General features: G+C 43.8%; 1 pseudogene; it reads right to left on the minus strand.

Moving 5' to 3' along the window:
- Positions 1–23004, minus strand: part of LOC106580241 (dmX-like protein 1) — a 67573-nt pseudogene that overhangs the window by 2261 nt on the left and 42308 nt on the right.

Here is a 23004-nt window from a genome sequence, read left to right on the forward strand (position 1 = left end):
AGCCGCAACTTTTTTCCCACGCTTTGAGCCTCGCGGCTTAAAACACGGCTAAGATATGGATTTTTCCCGCTTTAAATTTTTTTTATCCAAAGAAATACATTCTGTGATGTGCTCAGTTTTTTTGCGGCATGAAGCTTTCATTAGACCAATGAAATTGCAGAACGGGTTAAGGTCAAACAACTTTTTTGTTTACTGTTTAGATTAAATCGAGCGCTCTCAAACTTCCCATCATTCTGATTATGGTAGTCATTTTGTCACCCTCATCATGGCAAAGACACGGAGAAATGCATATGATGCAGCTTTCAAGTTGAAGGTGATTGATCTGGCTGTTGGAAAAGGAAATAGAGCTGCTGCACGGGAGCTTGGTCTTAATGAGTCGATGATAAGACGTTGGAAACAGCAGCGTGAGGAATTGACCCAGTGCAAAAAGACAATTAAAGCTAACTGGTTATTTTTTATTTTTGTTACAAGCCGTTTTTCGTTAAAGCCTATTTATTTTTGTTACAAGTGGTGTTTCGTTAAAGCCTGTGTAAAGTTCATTTGTTTCAATGTACCGGTAGGCACCTGTGGCTTATAAACATGTGCGGCTTATTTATGTTCAAAATATATATATATTTTTTAAATTCAGTGGGTGCGGCTTATATTCAGGTGCGCTTAATAGTCCGGAAATTACGGTATATAAGTACCGACAATTGACAGTGCAAGTCAGAGCAGAAACTATATCATGAAGTACAAGGAACTGTCCATAAATTTTCGAGAGTATTGTGATGACGTCTTCGTCGTCAGATGAAACAGAGAAGTCATCGTCGGAAAAGCTGGACCAATACGCAGCGGAGTGAGTGTTCATATTCAATATTTAATTAATAGAAACACTTTAAAACCTCTTGGGGCTAGGTGGGACGCTAGCGTGCCACCTGTGGTGCACTCCATCAACAGCAGGTGCATTTCAAGAGCGGCAAATTTGAATCCAAATAAATGTCAAAATTCAAATTTTTCAAAAATACAACTATGTTACACCATTTGAAAGATAAACATCTCCTTAATCTAACCACGTTTTACGATTTCAAAAAGGTTTTACGGCGAAAGCATAAATTTAGAGTATGTTAGGACAGTACATTTACAAGAGTTGTGTGTAATGTTTTGTCAAGTCAAAGACAGGGTCACCAAAACCATAAAACCAGCTAAAATGATACACTAACCTTTTACAATCTCCATCAGATGACACTCCTAGGACATTATGTTAGACAATGCATGCATTTTTAGTTCTATCAAGTTCATATTTATATACAAAAACAGCGTTTTACTATGGCATTGATGTTGAGGAAATCGTTTCCCTCCAATAACCGGCAGTCAAGTCAGCGTCACAAATTAAATAATTAAAATTAGAAAACATTGGTAAAATATTATATTGTCATTTAAAGAATTATAGATTTACATCTTTTGAACGCAATCAACTTGCCAGATTTAAAAATAACCTTACTGGGAAATCACACTTTGCAATAATCTGAGCACTGTGCCCAGAAAAATACGCGTTGCGATACAGACTAGACGTCATGTTGGGGAGATCTAAAATCGAAAATACTATGTAAATAATCCATTACCTTTGATTCTCTTCATCAGATGTCACTTCCAGGTATCACAGGTCCATAACGAATGTAGTTTTGTTCAAAAAAGCTCATCATTTATGTCCAAAAATCTCCGTCTCGTTAGCACATGATGTAAGCCAGCCGGACTTCTCGTCATGAACGAGGGGAAAAAATATATTTCCGTTCGTTCAAACATGTCAAACGTTGTATAGCATAAATCATTAGGGCCTTTTTTAACCAGAACATGAATAATATTCAAGGTGGACGAATGCATAGCCTTTTATAACGTATTGGAACGAGGGTACCCAACATGAAGTAGCGCGCCAGGTGTCTAATGGGACATCACCGTTCCATGGCTCTTGTTCGGTCAGATCTCCCTCCAGAAGACTCAAAACACTTTGTAAAGGCTGGTGACATCTAGTGGAAGCAATAGGAAGTGCCAAAATATTCCTAAACCCCTGTGTTTTTCAATGGGATAGGTTTAAAATCAATACAACACATCAGGTATCCACTTCCTGTCAGAAAATGTCTCAGGGTTTTGCCTGCCAAATGAGTTCTGTTATACTCACAGACACCATTCAAACAGTTTTGGAAACTTTAGAGTGTTTTCTATCCATATATAATAAGTATATGCATATTCTAGTTACTGGGCAGGATTAGTAACCAGATTAAATCGGGTACATTTTTTTTATCCAGACGTGCAAATGCTGCCCCCTAGACCCAACAGGTTAAACAAAACACGAAAATGAACGACAGTCTACAGTTCTGCTAGGTACAAAACCAAACAGAAACAATTACCTACAAAACCCAAAGGAAAAACATGCTCCTTATGTGTGACTCCCAATCAACAACAACGAACTTCAGCTGTGCCTGATTGGGAGCCACACACGGCCCAAAACACAGAAATACAAAAACCTAGAAAAAGAACATAGAACACCCACCCAATGTAACACCCTGGCCTAACCAAAAAAAAGATTAAAAAAACCCTCTCTATGGCCAGGGCGTTAAAGATGAGGCATACAGTACCAGTGAAAAGTTTGTACACACCTACTCATTCAAGGGTTTTTCTTTATTTTTACTATTTTCTACATTGTAGAATAATAGTGAAGACGTCAAAACTATGAAATAACACATACTGTATGGAATCATGTAGTGAGCAAAAAAAGTATTAAACAAATCAAAATATATTCAATATATTGAAACTGGCTCTCATGAGGACCACCACAGGAAAGGAAGACCCAGAGTTACCGCTGCTGCAGAGGATAAGTTCATTAGAGTTACCAGCCTCAGAAATCACCAATTAACTGCACCTCAGATTGCAGCCCCAAAAATGCTTCAGAGTTCAAGTAACATACACATCAACATCAACTGTTCAGAGGAGACTGTGTGAATCAGGCCTTCATGGTTGAATTGCTGCAAAAAATATATATACTAATAAAGGACACCAATAATAAGAAGAGACTTGCTTGGGTCAAGAAACAAGAGCAATGGTCATTAGACTGGTGGAAATCTGTCCTTCGGTCTGATGAGTCCTATTTGAGATTTTTGATTCCAACCGCCGTGTCTTTGTGTGACGCAGAGTAGGTGAACGGATGATCTTCGCATGTGTGGTTCCCACCGTGAAGCATGGAGGAGAATGTGTGATGGTGCTTTGCTGGTGACACTGATTTATTTAGAATTCAAGGCACACTTAACCAGCATGGCTACCACAGCATTCTGCAGCGATATGCCATCCCATCTGGTTTGTGCTTAGTGGGACTATTATTTGTTTTTCAACAAGACAATGACCCAACACACCTCCAGGCTGTGTAAGGGCTATTTGACCAAGATGACCTGGCCTCCACAATCACCTGACCTCAACCCAATTGAGATGGTTTGGGATGAGTTGGACCGTAAACTGAAGGAAAAGCATTCCAGGTCACTACCTCGTGAAGCTGGTTTTAGTAAAATGCTGAAGGATGGGATAGGAGAAATGTAACCACTCTCAAATTCATAGGCAGAGCTATGGACGCTAGGACTGACCATCCATGATATCAAAATTATAGTTTTAAAAAGTGTGCAAAGCTGTCATTAACCTCTCTGGGATATGTGGGACGCTAGCGTCCCACCTAAACAACAGCCAGTGAAATTGCAGGGCGCCAAATTCAAAACAACAAAAATCTCATAATTCAAATTCCTCAAACATACAAGCATTATACACCATTTTAAATCTTAGCTTCTTGTTAATCCTGCCACAGTGTCTGATTTCAAAAAGGCTTTACGGCGAAAGCATACTATATGATTATGTTAGGTCAGTGCCTAGTCACAAAAAAACATACATCCATTTTCCAGACAAAGAGAGGGGTCACAAAATGCAGAAATAGAGATAAAATTAACCTCTCTGGGCTAGGTGGGACGAAATCGTCCCACCTACGCAACAGCCAGTGTATTCCCGTGGCGCGATTTTCAAATACCTTAGAAATGCTATTACTTCAATTTCTCAAACATATGACTATTTTACACCATTTTAAAGACAAGACTCTCGTTAATCTAACCACACTGTCCGATTTCAAAAAGGCTTTACAACGAAAGCAAAACATTACATTATGTCAGCACAGAAATAATCAGACACCCACTTTTCAAGCTAGCATATAATGTCACAAAAACCCAGAAGACAGCTAAATGCAGCACTAACCTTTGATGATCTTCATCAGATGACACACCTAGGACATTATGTTATACAATACATGCATGTTTTGTTCAATCAAGTTCATATTTATATCAAAAACCAGCTTTTTACATTAGCATGTGACGTTCAGAACTAGCATACCTCCGGTGAATTTACTAAATTACTCACGATAAACGTTCACAAAAAACACAACAATTATTTTAAGAATTACAGATACAGAACTCCTTTGTGCAATCGAGGTGTCCGATTTTAATATAGCTTTTCGGTGAAAGCACATTTTGCAATATTCTGAGTACATAGCCCAGCCATCACGGCTAGCTATTTAGATACCCACCAAGTTTAGCCCTGACCAAACTCCGATTTACTATTACAAAAGTTTGATTACCTTTGATGTTCTTCGTCAGAATGCACTCCCAGGACTGCTACTTCAATAACAAATGTTGGTTTGGTCCAAAAGAATCCATCGTTATATCCAAATAGCGGCGTTTTGTTCGTGCGTTCAAGACACTATCCGAAGTGTAAATAAGGGTCACGAGCATGGCGCAATTCGTGACCAAAAAATTCTAAATATTCCATTGCCGTACTTCGAAGCATGTCAACCGCTGTTTAAAATCAATTTTTATGCCATTTTTCTCGTAAAAAAGCGATAATATTCCAACCGGGAATCTGCGTTTAGGTAAACAGACGAAAGAAAACAAGGCATGGGGTCGACGCGGGCACGCGCCTGAGTCTCACAGTACTGTAACCAGCCACTACCCAAACGCGCTACTTTTTTTCAGCCAGAGCCTGCAAAGCCACGATTCAGCTTTTTGCCGCCTTCTGAGAGCCCATGGGAGCTGTCGGAAGTGTCACGTAACAGCAGAGATCCTCTGTAATGGATAGAGATAATCAAGAAGGGCAAGAAATTGTCAGACAGGCCACTTCCTGCATGGAATCTTCTCAGGTTTTGGCCTGCCATATGAGTTCTGTTATACTCACAGACACCATTCAAACAGTTTTAGAAACTTTAGGGTGTTTTCTATCCAAAGCCAATAATTATATGCATATTCTAGTTACTGGGCAGGAGTAGTAACCAGATTAAATCGGGTACGTTTTTTTATCCAGCCGTGTCAATACTGCCCCCTGGCCCTAACAGGTTAATCACTAACCTTTGATGATCTTCATCAGATGGCACTCATAGGACTTCATGTTACACAATACATGTATGTTTTGTTCGATAAAGTTCATATTTATATCCAAAAATCTCAGTTTACATTGGCGCGTTATGTTCAGTAATGTTTGCCTCTAAAAAATCCAGTGATTTTGCAGGGAGCCACATCAATTTACAGAAATACTCATCATAAACGTTGACATAAGATACAAGTGTTTTACATAGAATTAAAGATACACTTCTCCTTAATGCAACCGCTGTGTCAGATTTCAAAAAAGCTTTACGGCAAAAGCACACCATGCGATAATCTGGGTACAGCGCTCAGACACCAAAACAAGCCATACAGATACTCGCCATGTTGTGGAGTCAACAAAAGTCAGAAATAGCATTATAAATATTCACTTACCTTTGATGATCTTCATCGGAATGCACTCCCAGAAAGCCCAGTTCCACAATTAATGTTTGTTTTGGTTCGATAAAGTCCATATTTATGTCCAAATACCTCCTTTTTGTTCACGCGTTCAGTACACTATTCCAAATGCAGAAGGCGCATGCACTAAGTCCAGACGAAAAAGTAAAAACATGTGCATTACAGTTTGTAGAAATATGTCAAATGATGTATAGAATCAATCTTTAGGATGTTTTTATCATAAATCTTCAATAATATTCCAACCGGACAATTCCTTTGTCTTCAGAAATGAAAAGGAACTCAGCTCGCTTTCACGGCCGTGCGCATGACTGAACTCATGCCCTTTTTCCAGACACCTGGTTCAAATAGCTCTAATTCTCTCCCAATTCACAGTAGAAGCCTGAAACAATGTTCTAAAGACTGTTGACATCTAGTGGAAGCCTTAGGAAGTGCAATATGACCCCACAGACACTGTTTATTGGATAGGCAATCACTTGAAAAACTACAAACCTCAGATTTCCCACTTCCTGGTTGGATTCTTCTCAGGTTTCTGCCTGTCATATGAGTTCTGTTATACTCACAGACATCATTCAAACAGTTTTAGAAACTTCAGAGTGTTTTCCATCCAAATCTACTACTAATAAGCATATCCTAGCTTCTGGGCCTGAGTAGCAGGCAGTTTACTCTGGACACCTTATTCATCCAAGCTACTCAATACTGCCCCCAGATCCCAAAGAAGTTTTAAGACAACGTTGGCTACTTAGAAGAATCTCAAATATCTTTTGATTTGTTTAATACTTTTTTGGTTATTACATGATTCCATATGTGTTATTTCATAGTGTTGATGTCTTCACTAGTATCATACAATGTAGAAAATAGTAAAAATCAAGAAAAACCCTTAAATGAGTAGGTGTGTCCAAATTTTGACTGCTACTGTATATGGAGCACACTGTAAATGTTTAATCTTATCTGAATGAGGAGACATTTTGCACAGCAGATGACTGGAGGCAACTGACAAGTGTTGATCCATTTAACACTATTAAATACAAATGCAGTGCTGCTCACCCTCTGGTTACAATAAAGAATTCAGGAGCTACAGTATAGATCAAGCGCAGAAGTGTATTCTGACATCAAAGTACCTTCACTAGATATTAAATGAGTTGGGACTGAGAGGGAGGCAGAGGAGTTCCATTTCTCACAGGGGGAAAAATGCTAACACTGCTATAGTGAAGGGCCTATTATAGTGCATTGCATCTGCTAAATCCTCTAAGCTTGCATGAAAAGAGCCGTTTGCTGTAACATTACACTGATTTCACAAGTCTACAGGCTAAGTCCGCAATATCAGAAATTAAAGTGCTTTTGTGGTGGACAGAGCAGATTGAATGAACTGTGAAAATGTCTGCGGTGTGACAATATAAAAGGCCCAGCGTACTTCTAACAAAGATTTTCAGATGTTCGCCAGACGGAATCATCGACTATGGGTTAACTTTAGAGTGAACCTTTTGACAAACCTCTAACACGACTGTGGTGGGTGTGTTCGAAAGCATTAGCACAAAGCAAGTGTTTGAAAAAGCTAATTTAGTCTGACTGCATTGCTTCATTGTACACACGACAGGGGGAATTGTTGGGCACAGTTCAAAACAAAGTACTTACTCATTTACAGATCTGTGGGCTTGACATGCCAATGGCAGGTGGAGGGACGATAGATCCAAAATTCATACAACTGCTGTACATTAAAAAAAATGAATGAGGCTGATGCAGCAGATCAGAGCCCAGTTTCCTAAAAGCAGCAATCAGCTGTTGAAACAAAGGCCACTCTCGCCCCTGCTTTAGTAAAAAGCTGAAGGATGGGGTAGGAGAAATGTGCCCACTCTCACAGACAGAGCTTTGGATGCAAGGACTAACCATCCATGATATCAAAATGATATATTTTATATCATGATTTACAAACATTGGCGTAAAACAAGCTTATATTTTGGGTTGTGATGGTGTATGACTGTTGAACTAAGCTTATGAGGAATTTCTGGGTTATGTTCTTTAAGAATCAATGGGTGTGTGTATGTGTGTGTGTGTGTGTGTGTGTGTGTGTGTGTGGTGTGTGTGTGTGTGTGTGTGTGTGTGTGTGTGTGTGTGTGTGTGTGTGTGTGTGTGTGTGTGTGTGCGTGTGTGTGTATATTTACAGTGGGGAGAACAAGTATTTGATACACTGACGATTTAGCAGGTTTTCCTACTTACAAAGCATGTAGAGGTCTGTACTTTTTATCATAGGTACACTTCAACTGTGAGAGACGGAATCTAAAAATCCAGAAAATCACATTGTATGATTTTTAAGTAATTAATTTGCATTTTATTGCATGACATAAGTATTTGATCACCTACCAACCAGTAAGAATTCCGGCTCTCACAGACCTGTTCGTTTTTCTTTAAGAAGCCCTCCTGTTCTCCACACATTACCTGTATTAACTGCACCTGTTTGAACTTGTTACCTGTATGAAAGACACCTATCCACACACTGAATCAAACTGACTCCAACCTCTCCACAATGGCCAAGACCAGAGAGCTGTGTAAGGACATCAGGGATAAAATTGTAGACCTGCACAAGGCTGGGATGGGCTACAGGACCATAGGCAAGCAGCTTGGTGAGAAGGCAACAACTGTTGGCACAATTATTAGAAAATGGAAGAAGTTCAAGATGACGGTCAATCACCCTCGGTCTGGGGCTCCATGCAAGATCTCACCTCGTGGGGCATCAATGATCATGAGGAAGGTGAGAGATCAGCCCAGAACTACACGGCAGGACCTGGTCAATGACCTGAAGAGAGCTGGGACCACAGTCTCAAAGAAAACCATTAGTAACACACTACGCCGTCATGGATTAAAATCCTGCAGTGCACGCAAGGTCCCCCTGCTCAAGCCAGCACATGTCCAGGCCCGTCTGAAGTTTGCCAATGACCATCTGGATGATCCAGAGGAGGAATGGGAGAAGGTCATGTGGTCTGATGAGACAAAAATAGAGCTTTTTGGTCTAAACTCCACTCGCCGTGTTTGGAGGAAGAAGAAGAATGAGTACAACCCCAAGAACACCATCCCAACCGTGAAGCATGGAGGTGGAAACATAATTCTTTGGGGATGCTTTTCTGCAAAGGGGACAGGACGACTGCACCGTATTGAGGGGAGGATGGATGGGGCCATGTATCGCGAGATCTTGGCCAACAACCTCCTTCCCTCAGTAAGAGCATTGAAGATGGGTCGTGGCTGGGTCTTCCAGCATGACAACGACCCGAAACACACAGCCAGGGAAACTAAGGAGTGGCTCTGTGAGAAGCATCTCAAGGTCCTGGAGTGGCCTAGCCCGTCTCCAGACCTGAACCCAATAGAAAATCTTTGGAGGGAGCTGAAAGTGCGTAATGCCCAGCGACAGCCCCGAAACCTGAAGGATCTAGAGAAGGTCTGTATGGAGGAGTGGGCCAAAATCCCTGCTGCAGTGTGTGCAAACCTGGTCAAGAACTACAGGAAACGTATGATCTCTGTAATTGCAAACAAAGGTTTCTGTACCAAATATTATGTTCTGCTTTTCTGATGTATCAAATACTTAAAAATCATACAATGTGATTTTCTGGATTTTTATTTTAGATTCCGTCTCTCACATCTTGGCACCGCCATGGATCGCATTGTCCAGACAATGGACCGCTGGGAGAGACAGGGAGTTCTCCCAGCGCCTCCACCAGCACAGCCGGGGTCTCCACTACCCGCCCCTCCTTCTCCTGCTACCAGTGGATTCGTCTCTCCCTTCCCCAGGAATACAATGGGATGGCTGCGAACTGCCAGGGATTCCTCTTGCAGCTGGACTTATACCTGGCAACCGTCCACCCGGCTCCTTCGGGACGTGAGACGGTCTCCGCCCTCGTCTCGTGCCTCACCGGGAAAGCCCTGGAGTGGGCCAACGGCGTGTGGAGAGAGGGGGATGCGGCATTGGACCAGTTTTAGGAGTTAACCCACCGCTTCTAGGCAGTCTTCGACCACCCGCCCGAGGATAGAGCGGTGGGTGAACGCCTATTCCATCTGAGGCAGGGGACGAAGGGCGCCCAGGAGTTCGCACTGGAGTTTCGGACCCTGGCTGCCGGCGCGGGGTGGAACGACAGGGCCCTGATCGACAATTATCGCTGCAGTCTGCGCGAGGACAGCCGTCAGGAGTTGGCCTGCAGAGACACCACCTCACGTTCGACGAGCTGGTGGACCTGTCCTTCCGGTTGGATAACCTGCTGGTCCCGCGGACGTTCAGATCGGGGTCTGTTGGTTCCATCCCCCCACACCCCCTCTCCGATACCCATGGAGCTGGGAGGGGCGGTGTGCAGGGAGACTGACTGCCGGTCGGTGCCGGGTTGGTTCCTCTATGTATCAAGGCAGCAGGCAGGGCGCTCTGGAGTCACCCCAGGTGAGCCGGCACCATTCTCACCCAGAGCCCTCTGTCGCACATATATTTTTGTATGTCACTTTTTCTGAGTATTCCCCGCATTCCCAGCATAAGGCGCTCGTAGATTCAGGCGCGGCTGGGAATTTTATTGATAGATCGTTTGCCCATAGTTTAGGGATCCCCATTGTTCCCGTGGCTGTGTGTTAAGGGTGTGTACTGGAGGCAAAGTCTGGTGCAGGAGAGCAGATTGTAGTTAACAGCACACTTTTTATTCCGGTCCAACGAAAGCACAAAAGTACATAAATGTGCCCAAACACGGAACATAGACAAAAGTATGGCACGTAACAATACCCACATAACATAAATACAATTTAAGACATGGAGGGGAACAGAGAACTAAATACATGCAGTGTGATTAGGGAATGAAAACCAGGTGTGTATGGAACAAGACAAAACAAATGGAAATATGAAAAATGGAGCGGCGATGTCGATCGCCGAACGCCGCCCGAAGAAGGAGAGGAGCCGACTTCGGCGGAAGTCGTGACACTTGGCTAAGACCATGAGTGTTTATGTTTCCTCCTGCTCGGTGTGCGCCCAGTGTAAGGCTCCTAGGCACCTGCCCAGAGGGAAGCTACACCTCTTACCCATTCCACAATGGCCTTGGTGGCATCTGTTGGTGGATTTTCTAACACCACGATCCTGATCGTTGTGGATCAGTTCTCGAAGTCCTGTCGTCTCCTCCCTCTGCCCGGTCTCCCTACGGCCCTACAGACTGCGGAGGCCTTGTTTACGCAAGTCTTCCGGCACTATGGAGTGCCTGAGGATATAGTGTTTGATCAAGGTCCCCAATTCACGTCTAGGGTCTGGAAGGCATTCATGGAACGTCTGGGGGTCTCGATCAGCCTTACTTCAGGGTTTCACCCCGAGAGTAATGGGCAGGTGGAGAGAGTAAACCCGGATGTGGGCAGGTTCCTGCGGTCCTATTACCAAGACCGGCCCTGGGCGGCGTTCGTGCCCTGGGCCGAGATGGCACAGAACTTGCGTAAATATATTCACGTCACCAACTTATTGATTAAAACACACCGTTTTGCAATGAAGGTCTACAGCAGCCTTAACAGCACTCTGTAGGGTTGCATCATGGTGTAGCCGGAGAACAGCTAGTTTCTGTCCTCCTCTGGGTACAATGACTTCAATACATAACCTAGGAGGCTCATGGTTCTCATCTCTTCCATAGACTTACACAGTAATTATGACAACTTCCAGAGGACGTCCTCCAACCTATCAGAGCTCTTGCAGCATGAACTGACATGTTGTCCACCCAATCAAAGGATCAGAGAATGAATCTAGTACTGAAAGCATAAGCTACATCTAGCTATCACTGGAGTGCATAACATGTGCAGAGTAGTTGACTCAAGAGAGAATGACAACAGTTTTGAACAAATACATTTATTAAAAATGGAGAAGCAAGAGAGCTAGAATCTTATAAAACTTTCACATACTTAGCTAGTAAATGCAGCTAGCTAGTTTAGCCTACTCAAACAACCAGCTCAAACAGACAGGGATGCTATGTTAGCTAGCTGGCTATACAACACTGGAACTCTTCCAAGTCAAGGTAAGCTTTTGGTTTTATTAATTAATTGCCACTGGGGCACGCCGGTGTAACTCCTAGACTGCTTGCTGCTGACTTTACACTGTACTGCATAAAAATGATTGTAGGGGGTTTACTAACACGTTAGTCAACATAGCTACTGGAACTATGACAGTAATATGGTGACAAAGATGTAGATTGTGTGTAGCGGTTAGCGGTTAGGATATGGTTTGGCATGCAAGGTTTTTTCACCTGGTCACAGGAAGCTGATATGTTGTGCACTGAAGTCCACAAGCGGAGGGAAAAAGTGAGAGGAAAGCGTGTATATGCGAGAAAGAATACAACAATCCAAGGTATCATGTTTTTTTTTATGTGGCTGCTATTAAAGTGAACTGTGTTTGCGTATGATCAAGGGTGCATTCATTCCACCAATTCTGATGAACAACTTTCTCAGAGACTTGCTGCTTTGATGTCAAACAAAAAGTAAGTCATCTCAGACAGTTGAGTCAGAGGAATTCCTGTCATGGTATGACACGAGCATCTGATGTTACGAAGGCTTCAGAGGAGAGCAGTGTGTGTGTTCCTGGTGTCTGTGACGCAAATCATATTTCTCCAAATCTCCCTAAAAGTAGGACAAGGCCTCTCAGAAGGGAAGAGAGCTGAGAATCAGAATCAGCCCCGCCTGTCACACAGCCACACACTGGAGATGTCATTGATGGCACCTATCAGCTACATGAAACCACAGCCACCCGCTGGAAACCACGGTTTGCTGCTTTAAGGCAAACACCAACAGACTAAACAGCACGCTTTTGTTTTGTTATGGTTCTTTGCTTTAGTGTTTGTATAGTTATGCTTCCTCCCTATCCCTCCTCTGACACTTGCTGTCAAGTACCGAGATGCAAGAGCCTTTTTCTTAGTTGTGTTCATAGTTTTTTGTTTGAAGGGTTTGCAGATATGCAGATACTAGTATGCAGATATGGCATCAATTTGTTCCTATATATGATAAGATTGACAACATGTAGCCTATGTGTAAGAATTACAACATACATTGTGTGTGCTGTACCTGTTGGGACTCCTGCAGTAGCAGGATGAGCTCCATGCGCACAGAGGCCAAGCCTCCCGTGGGAGCCGTGCAGGCTGCAGTAGCTGAGGAACATGCGCAGGAGAGGCTGGTTGCTCTGGAGCCAGTATCTGCGAGTGTGTTGGACCTCTCTAGGCTGGGCCTGGGCCTCCTCTCTCCCTGGTCCTGCCATGCCCTGGGCCAGCTCTAGCTGCAGCACCTCTGCAGGGCAACCACCTCCCTCTTCAGGCACTGGCACAGCTGGTAGCGCAGCTTCCCCCTGTCTAGCTCGTACCCTGTGGACAGCGTCCGTAGTTCTGTGGTCAGGATCTTCAGGGGGGCGCTGAACTTGAGTTGAGTGGCCAGGATGTCCCTTGAGGGCATGAGTATGTTGTCCTCTTCTAGTGGTGTCTCCGTCAACGGATAGACGGCGTCCTGGAAGACGCTGCTGTTGTTATTAGTGCTGGTGTTTTTCATGGCCAAGCCCTTTGGTTCATAATCATCGTCCTTCTCCTCCTTGTCGCTGTCCCATGGATCTTTTGACGACTTTGGGAATTTTGGAGAGGACCTCCAGGGCCAGCATAGGGCAGCCGGCCTGCATGTGAGCGTAGGCTGCCGTAAAGAACAGCCTCCTCTCCACCAGGCTGATGGAGTGGGCAATGCGGCCCTGCGCCATCAGACCAACCCTGGAGAGGTGGCGCAGCAGTAGCGGATGTGTCCGGAGGTAGGTGTAGAAGTTGAAAACCTCAGGGTTACAGGGGGACATGGACTAGGTACCTGCAAATCACAGCTCTATCATTAATTGACCTCAAAATAACTGACAAAATTATTGAACCTCAAATCTGAAAAAGATAATTCTCCAACTACTACCAGGCTGAGTGGTGTGGCCAGACTAAGTGAAGGAGCCTGGGTTTAGGGCAGCTGGCTTCTCAAGCAGAGTGAGAAGTGGCCGGCTGTAGTCCTCGAGTACCCAGTAGGCTATGCTGCGCAGGAAAGGGTCCTGGTGGGCAGGCAGCTGGCGGGCTTGGCCTAGCATGTGCTTCTGCAGGATGTGCTTGTAGGTGGAGGATGTCTCAAACTCAGACTCGTATAGCCGGGAGATCACCAGGGCCAGCTGCAGGTCCTGCATCTTTTCCAGGCAAACCTGAACAAGGCAAGCCGACCCCCACCCAGCATTAGTGTTGAAAGCAATTGCAGTAGCAGCACAGAAAAATACCTCACAGGAATATCCAACAAGGTCACCTGTACCCATGGCCTGGCCATACATAATTTCCATAAAATGCTCAAAAACACCTTTTTAATTTATTATTTAAGAAGAAAAAAAAAATACAAAATTAAAGTAGGTAACGTAGCTAACTCTCTCCTGAAAATCTTTGTATGAAAAAGGTGGCACACTAAAGATATATCTATCTGCTTACAGCGATATGAGGACATGTTTACCTCCATAGCATCCTTGAGGGAGCCTGCCAGTAGGAGGAAGGATGCAGAGTGCTGGAAGCGCTGCTTCCCCAGCAGAGAGAAGGCGTTCTTTAAAGCAGAGAGAAGGCGTTCTTTAAAGCAACCTTCCTCCAACGGTCCTCACTGAAGTTGTTGCTGAAGAAAGCTGTCATTTTGACATTCTTCTTAGACCTTGACGGAACAACACAAGTTGTCATTAGACTGACTTTCTATAATGTGAAAGAATTGTTCCAATCTTGTCAGGAGTTTTGGGGAATGATATTCAAGATCTTCTCAAAGACATTACCTGAACAGTCCCCAGACCACCGCTTTCTTTTACATAGCGAGATAGAATATGGCGGCGTCCAGAGGATCGTTCTGCCTTTGAAAATATGCTTTTGCTACCTGATGAATAACAGAGGTATAAAAAAAGCATGAGTATATAGGTCCTTCCAAATCAAATCAAATGTATTTGTCACATACACATGGTTAGCAGGTGTTAATGCAAGTGTAGCGAAATGCTTGTGCTTCTAGTTCCGACCATGCAGTAATATCTAACAAGTAATATAACCTAACAATTTCACAACAACTACCTTATACACACACAAGTGTAAAGGAATGAATACGAATATGTACATACACACACGCTCATTTGTAAATACACACACACTCATTTACAATACTGAATTCAGTAGTGCAGCAAAACCGGACTTTGTCTTATTCTTTGAGATATAAAAGAAGGACAATCAATCAATAACTACATATATAAAGATGTACAATGCCTTTAGAAAGTATTCAAACCCCTTGACTTATTCCACATTTTGTTGTGTTACAGCCATGAAATCAAAATGGATTACATTTTTTTTCTCTCACCCATCACACACACACACACACACACACACACACACACACACACACACACACACACACACACACACACACACACACACACACACACACACACACACACACACACACACACACACAATACGCCATAATGACTAATTGAAAACATGCTCTTAGACATTTCTGCAAATGTATTGAAAATTAAATACAGAAACCTCTCATTTACATAAGTATTCACACCCCTGAGTCAATACATGTTAGAATCACCTTTGGCAGTGATTACAGCTGTGAGTATTTCTGGGTAAGTCAGATCTTTGCATACCTGGATTGTACAATATCTGCACACTATTGTTTTCAAAATTCTTCAGGCTCTGTCAAGTTGGTTGTTGATAATTGCAAGACAGCCATTTAAGTCTTGCCATAGATATTCAAACCGATTTAATTCGAAACTAGGCCTCTCAAGAACATTCAATGCCGTCTTAGTAAGCAACTCCAGTTTATATATTTGGCCTTGTGTTTTAGGTTATTTACTTGCTGAAAAGTGAATGTCTGCCAGTGTTTGTTGGAAAGCAGACTGAACCAAGTTATCCTCTAGGATTTTACCTGCGCTTAGCTCTTTTCCCTTTATTTTTATCCTAAAAAAACTCTATAGTCCTTGCCGATGACAAGCATACCCATACCATGATGCAGCCACCACCATGCTTGAAAACACAAAGAGTGGTACTCAGTGATGTGTTTGATTTACCCCAAACATAATGCTTTTTATTCAGGACATAAAGTTAATTTCTTTGCAGTTTTACTTTAGTGCCTTATTGCACATTTACATTTAAGTCATTTAGCAGACGCTCTTATCCAGAGCGACTTACAAATTGGTGCATTCACCTTATAATATCCAGTGGAACAACCACTTTACAATAGTGCATCTAAATCTTTTAAGGGGGGGGGGGGGGGGGGGTTAGAAGGATTACTTTATCCTATCCTAGGTATTCCTTCAAACAGGATGGATGTTTTTGGAATATATTTTATTCTGTACAGGCTTCCTTCTTTCCACTCTCATTTAGGTTAGTATTGTGGAGTAACTACAATGTTGTTGATCAAGCCTCAGCTCTCTCCAATCACAGCCATTAAACGCTAACTGTTTTAAGTTTAAGTCACCATTGGCCTCATGGTGAAATCCCTGAACAGTTTCCTTCCTCTCCGGCAGCTGATTTAGGAAGGACGACTGTATCTTTGTCGTGACTGGGTGTTTTGATACACCATCCAACGAGTAATTAATACCTTCACCATGCTCAAAGGGATATTCAATGTCTGCTTTTTTATTTAGTCTTTGTGGTTGGAAAAGCTCCCTGGTCTTTGTGGGTGCTCGACTGAAGGATCTTACAGATAATTGTATGTGTGGGGTACAGAGATGAGGAAGTCTTTCAAAATCATGTTAAACACTATTGCACACAGAGTGAGTGCATGCAACTTATTTGACTTGAGCAAATTTTAACTTCAACTTATTTAGGCTTGTCATAACAAAGGGTTGAATACTTATTGACTCAAGACAGTTCAGCTTTTCATTTTCAATTCATTTGTAACATTTAAAAAACATAATTCCACTTTCACATTATGGGGTATTATGTGTAGGCCAGTGACACATACTTTCAATTTAATCCATTTTAAATTCAGGCTGGAACAAAATGTGGAAAATGTCAAGGGGTGTGAATACTTTCTGAAAGCACTTGGGCTCACCTTTTCAATACATCAACGGAGTTTATTGGTGCTCCTGAGCCACCAGCCTACGCCCATGGCGTGTAGGTCAGGCCATGTGGGGTCTCCCTTCTGCAGGGCAGGCAGCATGTTGAGAAGCTCCTCCTCAGCCTCAGAGTGGAAAGCCCAGGCGTAGTGACAGGTGGACAAGCCTGGAGAACCAAATACAGGTTATCAGACAATCCATCATCACACAAGTCTACACAGCACCAGGCCTCAGGAGCTACGGTTGTTTGATTTATCCTGCTACTGGTCACTATTACTCCTGTTACTTACACACACACAAATACCTAGTATATTACCATAAGTATTTATATATTCCTGCTACCAGTCACTTTTTCAGCCCTTTATACATGTATATCCTACTACCAGTAACTGCAGTGGCAAGAAAAATATGTGAACCCTTTGGAAGTACCTGGATTCCTGCATAAATTGGTCATCAAATTTGATCTTCATCTAAGTCACAACAGACAAACATAGTGCGCTTAAACTAACAACACAAATTATTGTATTTTTCTTGTCTATATTAAATACATCATTTAAACATTCACAGTGTAGGTTGGTAAAAGTATGTGAACCCCTAGGTTAATAGGTCCAATCAATAAGACAATGAGGTTAAGAAGAATCCTAGAGTGTCAGCTAAAGACTTACAGAAATCTCTGGAACATGCTAACATCTCTGTTGAGGAGTCTACGATACGTAAAACACCAAACAAGAATGGTATTCGTGGGAGGACACTACGGAAGAAGCCACTGCTGTCCAAAACAAAACATTGCTGCACGTCTGAAGTTTGCAAAAGTGCACCTGGATGTTCCACAGCGCTACTGGCAAAATATTCTGTGGACAGATGAAACTACAGTTGAGTTGTTTGGAAGGAACACAACATAATGTGTGGAGAAAAAAAAGGCACAGCACACCAACATCAAAACCTTATCCCAACTGTAAAGTATGGTGGAGGGAGCATCATGGTTTGTGGCTGTTTTGCTGTCTCAGGGCCTGCACAGCGTGATATCATCGACGGAAAAATGAATTCCCAAGTTTATCAAGACATTTTGCAGCAGAATGTTAGGCTATCTGTCCGCCAATTGAAGCTCAACAGAAGTTAGGTGATGCAACAGGACAGCGACCCAAAACACAGAAGTAAATCAACAACAGAATGACTTCAACAGAAGAAAATAGGCCTTCTGGAGTGGCACAGTCAGAGTCCTGACCTCAACCTGATTGAGATGCTGTGGCATGACCTCAAGAGAGCAGTTCACACCAGACATCCCAAGAATGTTGCTGAACTGAAACAGTTTTGTGAAGAGGAATGGTCCAAAATTCCTCCTGACCGTTGTGCAGGTCTGATCCGCAACTACAGAAAACGTTTGGTTGAGGTTATTGCTGCCAAAGGAGGGTCAACCAGTTATTAAATCCAAGGGTTCACATACTTTTCCCACCCTGCACTGTGAATGTTTACACTGTTTGTTAAATAAAGACATCAAAACGTATAATTGTGTGTTATTAGTTTAAGCAGACTGTGTTTGTCTGTTGTTGTGACCTGGATGAAGATCAGATCAAATTATGACCAATTTATGCAGAAAACCAGGTATTTCCAAAGGGTTCACATACTTTTTCTTGCCATTGTATTTATATACCCACCTCAACTTCTCCAGTTCCCCTGCACATCAAATAAGGTACTTGCACTGACCTGTATATACTTGCATTCTCATGTTTCTTTACCTCTCATTTTTTGTATTCAATTTTCTATTATTATAATTATTATCACTGTATTGTTGGAAAGAGCTCTCAAGGTAAGAATTTCACTGTACTGTTGTAAACCCGTCGTATCCTGTGCATGGGACGAATAAACTTTGAAACTTGATCATATAATACTAATATTATGGTAATTTATCCAAAGTGATTTCAGCTAATACAAATAAATAAAGCATCCCTATACAGATCCCATTATGGTGTCTGTGCGCATGGGCCGCACCTTTGAAGCAATGTCCATTTTGAAGTAGACAATTTTCTTCTTCGCGACTGGCTGATCCCTCCTGATGACCCGGTTGGACATGACTCCAATGAAGTTGGAAGTCCCACCCAGTTGACTACATTAAAATGGTTGAAGCCCTCAATGGCACTGCCCATGCTAATACAGGCCGCTAGAGGCTCTATAATTCTCTATGGGTTGCAGTAACTTTATATTCACACAGCCTCTAAGGCAGCATTTCCCAAACTCGGTCCTGGGGACCTCAAGGGGTGCATATTTAGGTTTTTACCCTAGCACTACGCAGATGATTCAGATAATCAAAGCGGGATGTGTTCATTATTTCAATCAGCTGTGTAGTGCTAGGCAGTGTTGTAAAGTACTTCAGTAGTTTTTTGGAGTATCTATATTTTTGACAACTTATAAATAATGTACTTTTTATTTAATACATTTTCCCTGACACTCAAAAGTACTTATTACATTTTGAATGCTTAGCAGGACAGAAATGGTCCGATTCACGCACTTATCAACAGAACATCCATACTGCCTCTGATCTGGCAGACTCACTAAACACAGGTTGCATTTGTAAATTTAAAAAAAAGAAAATGATGCTGTCTGGTTTGCTTAATATAAGGAATTTGAAATTATTTACTTCTACTTTCGATACTTAAGTATATTTAAAACCAAATACTTTTAGACTTTTACTGAAGTAGTATTTTATTGGATGACTCACTTTAGTCATTTTCTATTAAGATATCTTTACTTTTACTCAAGCATGACAATTGGGTACTTTTCCCACCACTGGCGCAAGGGCAAAAAACTAAACGTGCACCGCTTGGGTTCCCCAGGGCAGAGTTTGGGAAACACTGTTCTAAGGAGCTATACATATGGTTTACATACCAAACTTCATGGCCCCATGTCCATCGGGTCAGTTCTTATAGCCCTGGTGTGATACGGTGCCATCTAGTGGTGTAGCGTGGCAGACTTTCAATGCCGCATCTAACCATTCTCAAATTAATTAGAGGCCAATTCATTGAGTCTATATACCAAATCTGGAGTCAATCTGACTCATGGTTCATGAAAAGATTTTTTAAAGTCTTTTTAGTATATTTGACCATGTCAAGGGGAAACCCCACAATAAATTGGCTAAATCAGTATAGGTGGCCCATGCAGGAATCAAACCCACTGTTCTGTATGCTATACTGTTGAGTTCAGCCTTGCCTACCTTGTCGGAGCAGCTGGGCGCGATGGACAGGGTGGTCAGCAGGAACTTCAGACCGCACTCATCTAAAGTTTCTCCACCTAGTCAATGAAAAGAACATTACCATCTACAGTACTTCTCCTCACAGGCCTTCTACCAGAGTAAAACAAATACACCCCCTTGAGATATGGTTTATATTAGTCTATAAAACAACATTTATTTGGAGAAGGACTGTGGAGGGCAGTTTGTGCACTCGCCCTGATGCCGGTGCTTGTGGTAGTGATGGTGTTGGCAAGGCCTTTGAGGGACATCTGTTCCATGCGGGTCAGATGCGGCAGGCTGGAGTGGAGCAGGGTGCTGGATAGGACCTGGGCATGCTCGGGCCCAAAGAAGGTGGGACTGTACTGGGACTGGTCTATGACCTTAGCACTGCCATCCTCCTGGTCACTGTCCATGGGCTCCAGGTCCTCCACACACACCCCGCTGCTCTGGAAAAGTTCATCGTAGGCGTCCGTCTGACTGGACCCGTGGCCACTCAAGCTGGCTATCTTGTCTTTGGGCTTGGGAGAACAGTCCTCGTCGGCCGCCAGCAGCGCGTACAAGGGCAGTGGAGTGATGGACTCAATCTCTGAGTAACTCTCACCCTTGCTGAAGGGCTTGGGGTCCCTGGTGGTGCTGCCACCGATGCTGATGGTGCGGAAGCGGAGACGCTTCTCCTGGTTGGTGTCATTGTCTTCGAGGGCCACGATCTCTCCAGCGATGCACTTGACCAGCTGGGAGAGGATGGCCTTGGCCCGCCGAACCTTCCCCAGGTCCATGAGCTCCAGCAGCTGTACCGGGTGGTATTGGGGCAGCGTTGGGAACAGGTGGTGCGCTGCCTCAAACAGCCCTAGTCCTCCATCTCTGCAGGCAGGTCATAAGCTGTCCTCTAACCACTCAGTTCCTGGGCCAGGCTGGTCATGGACGCTGCCCATTTCTGTCATGGTGGTGTTGGGAGCCGTGGACTTGGCCAGAGCAGGAGGCTGCCACTGGGAGTACACATGCATCTTGCAGTCCATGCCCACCACCAAGATGCCGTCCTTCACCCAGGACAGGGAGATGGGGATGGGCGGGGAGCCTTCCACGGAGGAGACAAGGTCCACGGAGCGCAGTAGGACCAGGTGGGAGGAGCTCTGCTCCCTGTGGCCCTCAGACAGTCCCAGCTCGGGAGGTTTACCAGAGAGCAGGCCGTACATGTAGATTTTGGAACCAATCCCCACAGTGAGAATGTGGGAGCAGTCTTCCCTGGAGACCCAGTCCAGGTGGACCAGACTCTTACCAGAGGTCCCCAGGCAGTCATCACTGGGCTGGTAGATGTCCAGATTATTATTCTGCAGATTCAGCTTCTTGGTACCACTCTCCATGTTGTTGTCTGTGGGAGTGGTGGCATCCAGGATGAGGGTCTGCTCTAGCACCAAGTGGGAGCTGCCTGTGGACTCACACTGGAATATCCCTACGTGACACCTGGCTGAGGGTTATGGCTTAGGTGGTTAGGGTTAGCTGAGGGCTAGGGTTGTGTCGGTAGGCCACTGCGATGCGGCTGGTGTGACAACAGCTGAGCTCTACTGGTGTGCCCAGCACAGTAATGGCACGGCTGTTGTCCAGACCCTCTTCCACCAGCAGAGGCCACTCATCCCAGGTGTACGTTAGCTCCTGGGCGTCTGGCTCCACTGCAGCCACCCTGTATTTCCAGAACCTCACCTTCACGTCTGAACAGAACGTGGCCAGGAGATACGAAGCGCCACCGGCCGGCTGCAGGGAGGATGCGGTCAGATGACCTGAAACAAGAACAATAATTAGGTAGTTAGTTTAACCACACTTCATGGGTAAGCTCGTACAAAAACTCAGTACAATTGACTTGGGCTATATGAACCCGGAAATCTACAGTTAAAACACCAGCCTAGCAATTAAGACCATCCCCCACACTAATCCAATTTCAGTGTAACTGGTTCCGTTCAATAGAATTAGCCAACGCCTTGGGAGTTGATTACATTCCCATGGAGGAACAAACTGGACTGCCCCGTTATACAGGAGTGAAGGGTAGTGTGACTGTGTTTCAGTGCTCTCTCTTACCTGCTGAAGGTGTGACATTGATCACTTTCATACCGTCTGGAAGAGCCAGCTCCTAACTGTACAGCCTGTGAGTGGTCAGGGTGAGGCGGCAGGCACTCTGCAGGTTGGATGTGCAAGGCTTGTTCTTCTGGGCCGCAGGGGAAGTGAACATGTCAAAGTTAAAGGGGCAATTCAGAGTTGATGAGGTTACATTTGCCCTCTCAGGTGGACCACTGGTCTCGTCTGTAAGGACACACAAAAACAGATGGGAGCCAAAAATTGCTAGCCAAGTTAAAGCTAGCTGACTTGCACACAACGCTTTAAGATATAAATGAATCTTTGAGTGGAGTTGTTGGTACACACCCATAATGATTGGGAGAGCTGCCAGTTGCAGATGCCACATATGCAGGAGGGACCTGCCAGTCTGGGTAAACTCTACCACTACCAGGAAGAAGCGGGCAGAGAAGCCTGGCTGGCTGGAGGCTGCAGGAGAAAAACAAACACACAATGACATGTTTATTACACTGAATGAGATGGGACACAAGAGCAAAGTGAAGGTTATAGTAGTGAGTGTGTTTCCTTATCCTACTAATGTCTGTAACGGGAGCTTCCTGAGTGGCATCTGTCAGATCACTGCTCAGAATGAGATCCTCCTCAAATACATGTTGCAGCCGAGTCTCCTTCCCCTGCTGCAAAGCACAGAATAGAATAGACTATTTCCCCAAGGGAAAATTGGTGGTAGTTCCGCCTGATTTAAGGCGTACTGGCTAGGCTACAGTGTAAAACATCTATGGCATGGCTGACCTTTTTATTGAGATCAGTGGAGGCTGCTG

This window comes from Salmo salar, chromosome 20 (assembly GCF_965601325.2).
Source record: "Salmo salar chromosome 20, fSalSal1, whole genome shotgun sequence".
In the NCBI taxonomy this organism is placed as follows: domain Eukaryota; kingdom Metazoa; phylum Chordata; class Actinopteri; order Salmoniformes; family Salmonidae; genus Salmo; species Salmo salar.